Source organism: Nyctereutes procyonoides, unplaced genomic scaffold (assembly GCF_905146905.1).
Source record: "Nyctereutes procyonoides isolate TBG_1078 unplaced genomic scaffold, NYPRO_anot_genome, whole genome shotgun sequence".
Classification (NCBI taxonomy): Eukaryota; Metazoa; Chordata; class Mammalia; order Carnivora; family Canidae; genus Nyctereutes; species Nyctereutes procyonoides.
Window position 1 is genome coordinate 26,879,826 of NW_026575051.1, and position 15,125 is coordinate 26,894,950.

The following is a 15,125-nucleotide window of genomic DNA, read 5'->3' on the forward strand; positions in this document are numbered from 1 at the left end:
AGGCACTGTGCATTACTGGAGATCTCTGTTGGGAAGATATCTCATTCTAGGTTACCACATGCGCCCCTGACTCATGGGAGCTGGCTCTCACTGAGTCAAGCACTAATCCTTTATCTAAAGAGCTCTAGATTTGGGGCACCTAGGTGGCTCAGTGGTTGAGCATGTGCCTTCCGTTCAGGTCGTGATCCCGGGGTCCTTGGATGGAGTCCCACATGGGGCTCCCTGCATGGAGCCTGCTTCTCCCTCTGCCTATGTCTCTGCCTTTCTCTGTGTGTCTCTCCTGAATAAATAAATAAAATCTTAAAATAAAAATAAACAGCTCTAGATTCTGAACGATAAACTAGAGGAACCCCTCAGAGAGATTAGGGTATGTCAAGCAGTCTGAGGGTCGTCAGAGAGGGTGCTGTGACCTATATACTCATGCTTAGACTCTACAGCACCGCTATTATTAAACAGGCAGACTATTTTACAAATAGTCTTCAGACAGCCAGGGAAACTAGGGCAAGCTTTAAAATGAAGAAAGGACACTTAAGCTGAAGATAGAGGTGAAGTAAACCAGGTTGGAAGAACCACAAGCATAAGCACAGATATTCAATTTCATTTTGATAGCATAACATAAATATGCAAATCTAATTCTTGCTTAATTTAGACAATATCAAAATTCTACAACAACAGGTTGATCCTGACTTGATTTGACATTTCCAAAGGAGAAGCTTTTCTCACTTCAGAAATGTTTCTGCTATCATCCCATTAGAGGACCCCTTTGTCTCATACATGGGACTGGCCTTAAAGAATGTTTCATATCACAAGAATTTTTCACAATTCATGTTTTCCTCATCACATTGTTTCTTTTTGAAAGCTGTTATATGGTTTAGTATAAGTTTGTCATTTTGCATTTCAACTCAGTGGCTTGATCAAATTAACTAAAAAGAGACTTCACCTAAAGGGATCCTGCCAACCATTAAATTTAGACCCTATTTTGACCTAATAAGTTTCCGTTCCATGTATTAACCGGTGTTATTTAGATTCTAAATATCACTGACTTACTCATTTGCTTTTCATTTTGTCTAATGGCCACCTTTTTAATATCAATACTTTAAAAACCTTTGTTTTACCCTTATATACTGGCTATAGTCTGAAGCATAATCATTAATGGATCTACTAAACATTCTGATTTCATTAATGATAAGGGTGTGTGACAAAGAGAGCAAGCCAAAAAGAATCTTATCAAGTTTTAACCTCTGTTAGAAATAATGGGAAAAAAGTATCTATCAATGATTACCAAATGTAAAAGAATATGAAAGTGCCTTCAGTTTCCTTAAAGTGTGCTCTTCAAAGAAAAAGGGGGAAAAAATGTATTCAAAATATTTATAGAAGAGATACTTCAAAGAACACAGTGCAAACTTATGTCAACTAATCTAAAAATATCCATACTGATTTACCACTATTTCTTCTTCTGGCAATTTGTTCTAAGAATATAATACAAAATATATAAAGTTATATGTGTGTCCAATGCCACCTTTGTTATGATAAAAACTTGAAAGCAGCACACAATGAAGTGGGAAGATTTAAATACATTGTGGTAGTTCTACTCAGGAAATTCACCATTTAAAAATGAATGCTTACATTTCCTATTTTTGTCACCTGGATTACAATAGTTACATAGTGGTTCTCCCTCCATTCTCCACTTCTACCCATCCTTCAGGGTACTACCCAGGGTACTTCTTTATTTTCAAAAAAATTCTATTTATTTATTTGAGAGAGTGAGTGAGCAGACAGGCAGGAGCAGAGGGAGAGGGAGAAATAGACTCCCACGCTGAGCAGGAAGCCAGACAGACTCGGGGCTCGATCCTAGGACTCAGGATGGTGACCTGAGCCAAAGGCAGACACTTAACAGACGGACCCACTGAGGCACCCCACCACGGTGCTTCTTTAAATCACAATTTTGGTCTTATTATTTCTCTGCTTGGGATACTTTCACAATTTTGCATCACCTCAGAAAAAATTTAAATTAGTATTCTCTGAGGCTCTGCAAAGGCCAGTCTCACTGATCCCTGCAGATTCCGTAGCTGGCCATTTTTATGCACAAACTTTATCTCCATCCATGCAAAACCAGTTTTATCATTCCTCTGACTCAACCAAAAGGCAATGATTAGCCTAACTATTATGGTTCCTTAAGTGCCAAGAATATGTTTAGGTGTTCTTCTAGAATTAATAATCACTGCAGCTGGGGATCCCTGGGTGGCTCAGCGGTTTAGTGCCTGCCTTTGGCCCAGAGCGCGATCCTGGAGACCCGGGATTGAGTCCTGCGTCGGGCTCCCTGCATGGAGCCTGCTTCTCCCTCTGCCTGTCTCTCTCTCTCTCTCTCTCTCTATCATGAATAAATAAATAAAATTTTTAAAAAATAATAATAATAATCACTGCAGCTATAAAACATGGAACTACTTATAACCCAAAATGCACTTGGGCAATCTAGGATAGAGATCATATTGATCAGACTATGGTAATGGCTGTAAGGATGGTGAAAATGAGCATACTACAGATATATTTGGGAAGTAAATTTGGCAGTTTGGAGATTGACTTGATATAGGAAGTGCAAGAGATAGAGGGTCAAAGGTGATAGTCAGGTTTCTGACTTGGGAACCCAGAATGAGGAGGACACCTGAGAGATGAGTTGCTAAGTTCTGTTTTGAGTGCATGGAATGTATGATAATTGTGTCATCTGAAAGCATCCAGCAAGCATTGGCCATGTGGGTCAGAACCCAAAAGATAAAATGCAAGGAAAGAAAACTCCTGAAAGTGCTTGGAATCATTAAGAGAAAGAGCAGAGATTGAGAAAATAAGAGAACAAGATAGAACTGGGAAACAACAATATCTAATAAGTAAATATAGGAATGGAGTCCCAAAAAGTAATCAGAGAAAAAAATGATAAGAAAGAGAAAGAAAAAGTTGGGGCAGAGTGGTTTCACTGATAGCAAGAGATAAAGCTGTCTTAAAATAAGGGAGCACCAATAGGCCTACTACTGAAATGATAAACAAGGTTGGTATTAAGACCAATTCATTGTATTTTGTGACCCAGGTCACTAGAGGCATTGGTAAAGGCAGGTTCAGTAGAAGAATGTGAGCAGTAGCCAGACTGCAGTGATTTGGGAAGGAATGAGAGGTGCTTAATCCAGGGTCTACACATGATAAGCACACCAGGAATGTTCTCTACTGCTAAGTGGAGACAGTCAGGACATATAACTCAAAAGTAAAGGAGAAGGAGACAGACAATGACCACTGGAGAAGTACATAGAGGTCTAAGAAAGCTTATGTTGCTTTTAGGAAGAACAGACTTACACACATTTAAATGCTTAATGAAAGGAGTTAATAGAGACACCTGGGGATCCCTGGGTGGCGCAGCGGTTTGGCGCCTGCCTTTGGCCCAGGGCGCGATCCTGGAGACCCAGGATCGAATCCCACATCGGGCTCCCAGTGCATGGAGCCTGCTTCTCCCTCTGCCTATGTCTCTGTGCCTCTCTCTCTCTCTCTCTCTCTGTGACTATCATAAATAAATAAAAAAATTAAAAAAAATAATAAAAAAAAATAGGGACACCTGGGTGACTCACTGGTTGAGCGTCTGCCTTTGGCTCAGGTCATGATCCTGGAGTCCTGGGATCAAGTCCTGCATCAGGCTCCCTGTGGGGAGTTTCTCCCTCTGCCTGTGTCTCTGCCTCTATCTGTGTGTCTCTCATGAATAAATAAATAAAATCTTTAAAAAAAAAAGAAGAAAGGAGTTAATAAAGATGTTGAAGAGAAAAAGAAAAAGGATAAAGTGAGGTTCCTGAATTCAAGCAGAAAAGATGGAAACTAGAGTTGCAATGAAGGGATTAACCTTAATATAGCCTCCTCTATAAGAGGAAGAAAAGAAGACACAATGCTAGAAGAAAGCAAGAAGAGAAAACTTAAGGAGGAAAGGAAAATTAAGAGGAGAGGAAGGAAGAAATTGTCAACATTTAATGGGTGCTTTTCAGATGACAGAATGGACGATTAAGTTCACCCAGTAAGTGGCAGAATCTGAATGTGAAACTAATTTTAAACCCTCTATCTTTATCTATAGAAAGGTAGCCAGTTATGGAACTTCAAGTTTTCTCTTCTAGGTGGGAGGTGCTCAGACAGTAGAAATATGGAAGACTAAAAATTTAGAGAGAATGGAAATGGTTGGCCATTTGTCATAGCAGAGAATGTGAAAAAAATCAACTCGGGAAAAAAATGTTGAGTGCCCCATAGAAATTGGAGACTTTTAAGTTATAGTGGCATCAATCTGCAAGGGTAAATTATTTTTTCTCCAGCAAAACTCTTTCAGAGATGTGAAAAACTCAGGATTGAGGTTTTGTGAGGATACAAACTTAGGAAGACAATGACAAAAAATAGGTTGGAGATATTGACAAGGAAGACTAAAATAATGAAATATGGAATCCAAGATAGATGGAATGGAAAATGAAATCAGGAAAGACTGATAAGAAGAACCCAGTCAACAAATTGGAGCGCCCTAGAAGGTAGCATTTTAGATGTATCATTGAGCTGAGTATATTGACTAGAATAAAATAGGAATTGAGCAAATACCTTTTAATAAATGAATACAACCAACGCCTACCATGTTGAAATATAATGCCAGAAGGAAATTTCGACTCAGATCTTTCCTTCATAAATGATTCAAAATTAAATATTTTTGGATGTCCAAAAGGACCTGATGGCGATTCAATTGGTTGATGTAATCAAAACACTTTTCCTAGATAAAATATTACATGGACTCCTTTAGTTTTCTCAAGAAGAGCAAAGAGAAAAAGAAGCTCTGCTGATAATAAGATGCTCCACAATGACTCTGTTCCTTTATGCCATTAATTCTACTTTTCCTTCAATATTTTTTCACTGTACTTAACCTCAAAGCCACACCTTATTTTCAAGGTTATAATTATTCCCTTTAAGACAAACTCTTATTTTCTGTTTCCTCATAGTATAATTAAAACATGCTGATATTTCAAAAGAATTTTCTAAATATTAAGGAACATTATAAAATAAATAAAAAAGAACCAAAACTACAAAATATCAGTTTTCTATTGTCTTGGTAATTAAATATGTTTTCTTCAATTTTAATCTGTTGTTTATCCTACTCAAGATCTGTCTGAGGTATTTTCCTTTTAGTTCTCTAATTCACCAACCAGATAAATAAGCATCATTTGGAAACTTATTTGAAAATTTAGAACACTTCTTCACGGTCTAGTAAGTGATTCACTCTTTCAAACAGGCTGTTTCTGCAAAGTTATTTTAGTCTTATATTAAATCAGAGTCCCTGAGATCATTAAAGACAAGGACCCAAATGAACACCATTTCCAAACTTTAAAAAAAAGTGAGACACTTTTAGGAAGACTTTACCAACAGATCTACTTATCCCCAACACTAGACCTTCATCTGTATATTTTTAAAGAGTTTTAATCCTTAAACTGCATTGCATTTTAGGAAGTTCCATCTAAATACATGGACTCTCTGGAGATTTTTGTTATAATTTGTTCTTTATTACAAATGTAACAATCTTCAATGTAAAAATTCAAAGGTCAGAAACTCATAAAGTAAAATGGAAAACTTAAAAAACAAGAAGAGTCCTCTGTTTCCGTCTAACCTTTAGATTTTTAACAAGCAAATATTTTCAGAAAGACTTATTTCTTACTACTACGAATAACTCTTATAATGGCTTATTTTCTAATATAAGTTTTTTTAAGAATTGTTCTCAGTGATGATTTAATGTGTCAATATTGATCGGTACTAGACACATTTTGAAATATACCAAAAGTAGAAATGGAAGGGAATAGATACAGTACATTCATACACCCCTTGTTGACAGGTGACTACTGGGGCAATCCTTTGTATGAAATTCACTCATTTACTTAACAAATACTTAGTGAATATCTACGAGAGGCCAGTCATAGGTCTGGATGCTCTAAGAGAAATAAAGACGAGCTACTTATTGTTCCATGGAAAATAAATATAATACATGATAGTGGGCATAGGTATACTATACATGAGGAAGCTACTACTAGAACCATCTTCCTGATGAAGCAGCTGAGCCTCTGAAAGTTGCAGTAACTCCTCTGACTTCACACCTAGAAAGTAGCAGAGTCCAAACGTGTAGTTGGAAACTCTTCTTCCATTTTTTTTTCATCCTACTTACATTGGTTACAGGCAACAAAACACTGAAAACTAAAAATGTTGACTAAAAACTAAATACTGAGCAGTTTTATATAAAAGGCAGCAAGAAATTCAAATGTTTTCTTTTTAACTTCACAGTTCAGTATAGAGTTCAGTAGCATCCCTGCCTTTTGAGGTAAAAACTAAGCACAGAAAGGTAAATACAGGTAAATTTCTTGGAAGTTACAGAGAATCCAAATTTTACTTAATAGAATGTCTAAAACTGGGATGGGCTATTTGGAAACTTGTCAGGTTTCTCATCCTCAAGCACATCTGTGGAGGGGTTAGAGAGTCAAATGTCAGAAATGATTCAGATAGTTTCCAGATCTTCCACCAGAGACACCATTTTTGTAATAAAATAACCTCAATCCAAGTCGGTAGGTGAGATGGAACACTGTTCCACCTTTATCTCCACCCTCACCCAAGAATAGAGGAAAACTATCGTTATAAAGAGCTTCTATGTGAAAGAAATGTCACAATGTATATGATGCGGCTGTTCCCACAATGTAAATGATGTGAAGAGCTCTGGATCTCACTTCTGTTTCCAAGAAGATGACAAAATATGCAACAGCAGCAACAAGCCTAGAGCAAATCTCACCTCTGGAGGTAAGGCAATGCAAAATCTGTAACAGAACATTTCATATGAGAAAATTGTGCTTAGCCAATAGTTTCAGAGAAGGAAAATAGTGATTTTATAAATATCTAACAGCATGTTATTTTCACAATACGAAGCTAAATAAAAAACGAAGCTAAAATAATTAAGGATCAAATATTTGGTCAATCCCCTGAGCTTGGTGTTAGTACTGGCTTTCTTTTTTTATTGAAAAAGAAATTTCCATATTTTCCAGAGAAATGAAGATTTTTGTCCCTAAATAAGTTCAAAGTAATTTTTGAAGGCTTGGTGATAGGCAGAAAGGCAACACAAAAGCTTCAAAGTTTCAAAGGTGAGAAAAGATTTGTAGAAAAATTTGAATATACATATAGTATATGATATATATTTATGGCAATGGGTTCTATAATACAGTGTGAAGTAAGATCCAAAAACATAGAACTGTCAGTGAAGATATCAGCTAATAGGCTGTTGCAGATAAAAATATTGGGCTTCATCAAAAAGAAGATTTTAAATGTGACAGCAAAAGGTGTTCCATCTTTTAGAAAAATATGATGTGCTTATGGCTGGAATACTAAATATAGTTCTAGTCACTGTCCCTAGGAAAATATTAATGGGCTAGAAGTGGATCTATATGTGTTTATTTATATAAATGTATACCACATAGAATTGTTATCATTATCATATAGAAAGGCAAATAAAATTCTACTGTGTAAAAGAAAAAGTGCAAAACTCTTCAAGGCTATAAAAATGAAAACTTAGGGGAGTTATTACTGGTCATCTACAACATAATAAAGTATATATGATGAATAATTCCTGTATTCACTATGTTCTAAGCACTATTCTAAGCACTGAACACATATTAACTCATTTAATCTCTTTACAAAATCTCTTCCAGTCGATAATATTAACATCCAAATGAAGCACAGAGAAATCCAATAATTTGTCCCATCTCACCCAGTTAATGAGTAGTAGAGCCAAGATTAAAACACAGGCCTTCCGGTTTCAAGGAATACACTCTTAACCACTGCATATGAAACACAGACCTAATTTTTAACCTCAAGAGACGTACATAAAGGAAAGTGGATGTGAGGTAAATAAAAACAAATATAAAATGAACCAAAAACCTTGGAATCTAAGAACAAAACTGAATTTTAAGAGACCAAACACATTTAAAATATAAAAAAAGAATCAGGAAATCTTTCTAGAGTTGCACAGAGAAGCATAAAGCAAGGAAAATTAGGGTAAATTGGGATAGGGGAATCTCAAGCCTTGAGTTCTGCTTCTAGAAAGTCAGTCATGGCCTCCCACAGAGCTGCATTTAATGCTCCAACACACACACACACACACGCACACACATACACACACATGCATGCACACACAGATGACACAGGCTGCAGAACAGAGTGAAACTCTGGTCTGAACCAGATAGGATCCATTCTTCCTGCAATATGGAAACATCACCTGTTTGTGTCTACCTGTGCAGGTGTTTTCCTTGGTGTCTACCTCACAGGTATTGAGGCATAAGTATCATCTACAGGGCAGAGAACAGATCTTCCCCAACTCACTTGGAATATTACTCTGCTCAGTACCTCATACATGGCTTTTGAAAAATAGATTTTAATTATTATGATGTGCTGCCATTTCCCTCAATTTGCAACTTCATACACCTGTAGGGTCTACTTTTGGGAATAATACTGTTTTTTATCTATTTTCTGTTCACTACTGCTAAGAATTTGGCTGGATACATGACTTTATGACATTGTTTTGAATAGAGAATCTCAGTAAAATATTCTTTAGGAAAATACTAAATCTAAGATTAGGAACTATTCATTTTCACTGAAGAGACTCTACTAAAGAATTTGTTCAGGTTGGGAAGTAATCATCCTGGGAGTTTTCTTCACACATACAGTCTGACCTTTTGATTTATCCAGCCTTTGTTCAGCTGCTGTATTTTTTGCAGTTAACCTCATACGGCTGCTGCTCACGTTACCAGGACATCTGGTATGGAACAAAATCATTGTCCTTTTCCAGATACAAGTTAATGGAAAATGGAATGTCACACACTATCTCCCTCCCACCTCCCACATTCTTTCTCTTCCTGAGAATATGACTCTACACAGGGCAGCACAAGAGCTATTCAGTGGAGAGTTGGGTCAAGTGGACACCAAGGCTTACTCTTATTACATCTATTAAATATAATGTTCTCTCCCAGTTATCAAGGAACTTTTCCCCCAAGAGACAGTGTTTGTCTCTTGCTGTGAAAATTGTGTACTTTAAAACCATTTTGCTGGTTTTTCTATTCTCCAATCAACATTGATCTACACTGCTCTTAGGAGACTGTGACTCGTAAGGATTTTCACAAAAAAAGAGTCACCTGGGATTCTTGGCTAAAACTGTAGGAGGTAGGGTTAGGGAACAGGTTTGCCATAGGATCACAAGTAGTAAAACCTAGACCAAGAAGAAGTTGAATAGTTAGACATCAATATCTCAAAAAGGTAAAGATGTGCATACTAATTACTTTCTCAAAGCCATCATTTGCAGCTACAAATTTACTTTCAGATAAACTTGTTCTGTTGAACAAACATGTCCATCATTTGATGTCTCAGACAATGACAGGACACTGCTTGATGAACCACAGCTTCTTTCCAGCGAGCCCCTGCTGCACATACTGTTGCCTAGTTTCCTTGTGGAAAGTACATTTGTTGTCTCCATGAGCATTGCTCATATTCATTAAACATAGCAATGACCCTATTATTCCTTGATCTTCCAGCTTTCTTCTCCACTAGATGGAGGAGTGGATATCAGGTCTATTTCCTCTATGCCACTATTTCAAATACAGTGCATTTCTCTACCACTATGCTTTGCACATAACAGTAGTGCTTCTTCTAGTTTATTTTCTTAACTTCATCTAAAGAAAACCCACATCCTCCCAGACTTGACCACAGCATGCCTCCCAGTCTATATTTCAGTCTTTTAGAATAGTCTGTCAGAAATACAAGAGTAGAAGCTGGGTACATACACATTAAAAACTAGCAAGAAATGTTACATGTTGACAAGTGAGTATTTTAATATATTCTAGAGCAGATGAGAGGCTATCACTATTTAAAATGCCACGCTTTTCAATTATAATTTGAAAATGGGTTTTCACCTTTAGCCACTTAACCTCAAAGCATTTTTATTACAATGAGACAAAAGCTTTGAGAAAAACAAAGATTGGGCTCTTAATAACAACCAACATAGGCATAGAAGAATTTTATAGCATCCTTCTGCTTCTGAAACCCAGTGCCTAATGAAGTTATTTTCAATGATCGTTCAAACTAAGTGAGCTTTTCTAATGCAAATTCTGAATTTAGTTTTTATTATATTTATAAACTCAATACATAGTGGAGGAGCGTTTCTTCACAAACTTCTCCAAAGCAGACATAAAGCAAGTATAATCATGTTGCCCTTATTCATACTGGCACTCAAATAGATGACATAGAATAATAAAAATCTTTACTGTCAGTATTTTGGTAAATAACATTTTAACTATTAACTTCATACCTCCTGCAGAAGGTCCCCTTCATCATTCATCTCACACTTTTTTTATTTAAGTCGACTTTGGAAACCACAATATGCCCAGCAAATGCATTCAACATGTATTTATATGTATACCTGAAACAAACACTGCAGATGATGAATTCCATGGAGGCTCTTTCCAGAGTGGTCTGGCAGGTAATAAAAGATAAACACCAGACTCTGATGTGTCATGCCCAAGGCACTAGAAGAGTCAAATGACAAATGCTGGAAATGCACTAGAAGAGTCAAATGACAAATGCTCATTTATGCCTGACTCCCTACAAACAAAGGACATTACAATGCTTAAAACTGTGTTGACTGACTTTTTCTCCAACATTGAATTTTGTTATATAACAATTGTATTCTAGAATGAAATCTATTGTTAGATTCAGATGATGAAACCTTTATTAGACGACTATGCAATCACGGTCCACAGACAAAACACAAATGGAAAAACACAGCTGTAAGTGACCCAGATTTGTACCAATGGCAAAGATCCACTCATTTGTAGTTCCTATTTTTCTTTTCCTTTCTTTTCTAGGGTCCCTTCTAGCCTCTAAATTAATCCCGGTCCTTCATTATATAACAAAACCCATCTTTCTTTAGCCTTTCTAATTCTACAAATGTCAGCCTCTGACAAACCCCAGCCCTTCCCAGCTGGCCAGGGGGAACATACAAAGATCTACAGGTTACCCTATATGGTCCTAGGAACAATCCTAACTCAGTCAGAGAGAACAAGGAATGCTTTTTCAATGAAATTATACTTCTGCTGCCTTCAATTGTGACTTTAAGTTGGTGAAAGAGGGTAGAGAGTGTTTCTAAATCAAATCAAATCCTTTCTAAGCATTTTCCATGTTTGAGTGTACAGTCTTCCATAGCTGATCACTTCATTCCTGGACTTTGGCCTGAGGAAGCTCAGGCCAGCACTCCAGCCCATCATCCAGGCCTAACTCCCTTGTTCTATTTCCACAATAGCTTAGTTATTATTTTATGTTTGTTGTAGTCAACTCTACTTTTTCATTTATTTTTTTTCACTTATTTCTTTACTCATCTTTCCACCTGCCTCTATCTTTGTGTCTCTTTTCTACATTATAAATTTCAGTATCTTCTTAGTTTGCCCTCTGTGTCTACTTCTAATCAAACCATAAGATAGAATTCAAACACAGTTTATAACAGAAGCTATACTGCTGATAAGTTTTCTTCTCTGTTCTTAATTACAAAACTTAGTATATAAAAAGTTTTTCATTTCTCTCCTAAAACTTAAAAAATCAAACTGGACTTGTTTACCTAATTACTTTATGTTGATTTTTCATAATTTGATCCAAATCCAAATGTCAATACTAATTTTCTTTATAAACTTTAATAAATCAAGACAAAGTAAAAAAATTATAGCTGAAGTTTTCAGATAATCAATATTATTTATATGAAATATAACAACTTACATACTGTTTACATCCATAACCACACTCTCTTTCTTTAACCCTCCAGTTAATCCAGTTAATCATCAATTCTTATTCTAATAAACAAGGTAAAATGAAAATATTGTTGTATCATAAAACAGGGAGTTGGTACATTTCTGAAAAATAAGTCAGATAAATAGTTAAGTCTTACTAAGTTGTTAGAACTTCTTTATTATTCATTATATGAGAGTTTTCATGTCCCATGCAAAGCAGTTTTACCTGCCCAATAGTGGCACAAACTGCACACCATATGTCAGAGAGATCTTAATTCAGAGATTCTAATTTCCAGTGACAATCTATTCATTGATCATCTTTCCAATTTTGTTGTATTCAGTAGACCTGTAACTCATCATTTCTGACTTCCCAGTCAAATTGCTTTAGACTCTCCTCACTCTAAACCTCAAGATTAGCTACTTTAACAAGTCACCTCCACAACTGCTTCCACTTGTCTAGTTGTATACTTACTAAAAATTAATCATAGTTATTTTCAAAATTGCTTATCTTAATTGCACTAGTTATTGCAAATATGCAGTTTAATTAAATATTATATAAACTAATACAAAGAAAGATAGTTAACATTGCTTCAAAGCTAAGATGAACACTTTACAAAGACTTGAAAATGATACAAGTCTTAGTTTGTTATGTTTTAAAAAAAATACCATTGCCTAGGTAGTTTATAAATTATAAAAATATATTTCTTATAATTCTAAAGGCTAAGAAGTCCAAGATCAAGACACTACAGATTCAATGTCTGGTGAGGGCCTACTTCCTGGTTCATAAATGGTAGTCTTCTCATTGCATCCTCAAATAGAGCTTTCTGGAGTCTCTTTTAGGAGGGTACTAATCCCATTCATGAAGGATTCAGTAAATAGCAGTACATGTATAATAAAAAATTGTTGCTAAATTCTGTTTAGGTAATACACCTGTAAAAAATAAGATAATTTATTAAAGTATAGAATTTTCTTTTGGTTTATCCTAAGATCTTACATCACTAAATAATCTTCTATTATTCTTATATGATGCATTATGATAACAGTTTATGCAAGAAAGACAATATGAGATTCAAATCAGTGAATATATACTCAAAACAAGGTATTGATCCCAAATCAATAGATTGGATGATAAATGTATAATTATATGACTTAAGTTAAAAGAGTATCTTCAGATAAGTACTCCTTTTTAGGGTACTTTATTTCAGCTGACTTTCCTGATCAATCAACCAATTTTCCACTGATTGTTTAAGATAAAAGATCTTCTTTATCTTTACAAACTTTTCTTTAAAAAGTGGATGAGAGCATTTGGAGAGAGATGCCAGATATAACACCTGCATTCACTTTTGCTAGCTAAAAAAAAAAAAAGAGGGAGAGAGAGAGAGTGAAAATCTAACTAAAGGGCATAAGTGAAAAAGAAAATGGAAATGGGGACAACTGAAAAAAGATTTGGGTGGTAGAAAGTATGTAGACAAATTGTAGAAAATGTTTAATAAACCACAGAAAGCTAATTCTAAATAATCAGTGAGAAAAGTCAAGAAAGAATGCAACGTGCATTGTAGAACTTTCCAGAAATAAGAGAAAAAAGGCAAAGAAATGAAAGAATAAGATCAAAGGGACCTAAAACGAAAAAGATGACCAATCTAGGAGGTTTGACATATGAATAATACGTTTCAGAAAAAAAGAAAATAGAGGAAAAATAGAGGGGAACCTATCTTCAAAAATAATCATTTCCCAGAATTGAAGGGCATGAGTTTCCAGAATGAAAGGGTATGCTGAATAACTAGCTAAATAGATTAAAATTCATACACATCAAGACTCATTATCATAAAATTTCAAAACTCTAACACATACAATATATGAAGAATCCAAAAGAACCTAGACTTCTTAATGGCAACACTGGAAACTAGAAAACAATGGAGAAAAGATTTTGAAATTCTGTAGAGAAACACTTAACCCATTATTCTATATTGAATCAAAACTATCAATCAAATGAACAAAATTAAGGCATATTTCACGTTTCACATATGATTTATATGCCCTTTCTCAGAAAACTAATGATGGATATATTTTTCCAATAGAGGAAACCAATACAGTAGAAAACCATAGATCCAAGTAACAACAGATCCAACATGGGAGACAGTAAAGTGAATCCCCAGGAAATTGATAAGGTAAAATCTCAGAACAACAGCTGAATATCAAGAGTAAAAAAAAAAAATCACATGGCTCAACTGTGTATAGCTTTACATAATCATGATAATGTAGATACGAAATATTGATTTTAATAACATTACAATGCTTTGTTAGGACAGCTGTGGGAATTGAAATTTTGCATTTCAATTGTATTTAGGGAGAAGCAAGGAAAGAACTAAATCCTCATTCATCCAAAGTGAGAAGTCCATAGTTAATGCCAAAAACTTAAAGATGAGTAAACAGTAATATAAGTGCAATTTTTAGAGATACTGAGTTAAAAAGATCCAGCTAAAGAAATTGAGATTAGATGTCTTGGGAAGGGAAACAGAAGTGCGATGAGGAACTGCTCGATGCTTGAATCCATGATCTTTAATAAACATGAAAATTGGTGTGTGGAGGAGGGGTGAATTGCTGATATTCATTCTTGAAAAGGCAGCTCTTCCAATTGTGTTTACTTGATTTTTCTTTCTTCTTCTTTTTTGCTTTTTGGTAAAAAGTCTTATGTAATTTCTTTATGTACAATTAGTCACTTTATCCCTTCACGTAAGTTTATATAGTGTTTCCCATATGGTAGAGTATTTTACCTGTCTTTATGTCCCCCATCTATGCTGTGAGTTTCTAGAGGGTTTGGATTCTATTTTGTAACTTGAGCACCTGGAACACTGCCTATTTCATAATAAGACATCAATATACTTTTGTTGAATGAGTGAATGAATGAATGAATGAATGAGGTATGAGAAAGACTGAATTTATTGTTTAGGGAAAAAATGCCACACTCCTGTTATGAGAATTAAGTATATATTGCCAAAAAAACAAATAGACTCTTTTGCCATTCTAAATCAAATTTTTATGATAACTCAGTCTCAAATGATAACCTCTATGCTCCATTCACTGTAGCCACTGAAGATAACATGAGTGCTTTCTTTCTATTAAAGGACTGAAAACATCTATTTTCAGACATCTGCACCCAGAAGTGACAATTTATATTCAAGATTATGATTATGTTTTAGGTAAAGTCAAAGCCCTTCATATAATTTATATACCAAACACTTGAGTGTTCTCTGACCAGTTTGCTGCTTTAGAAAA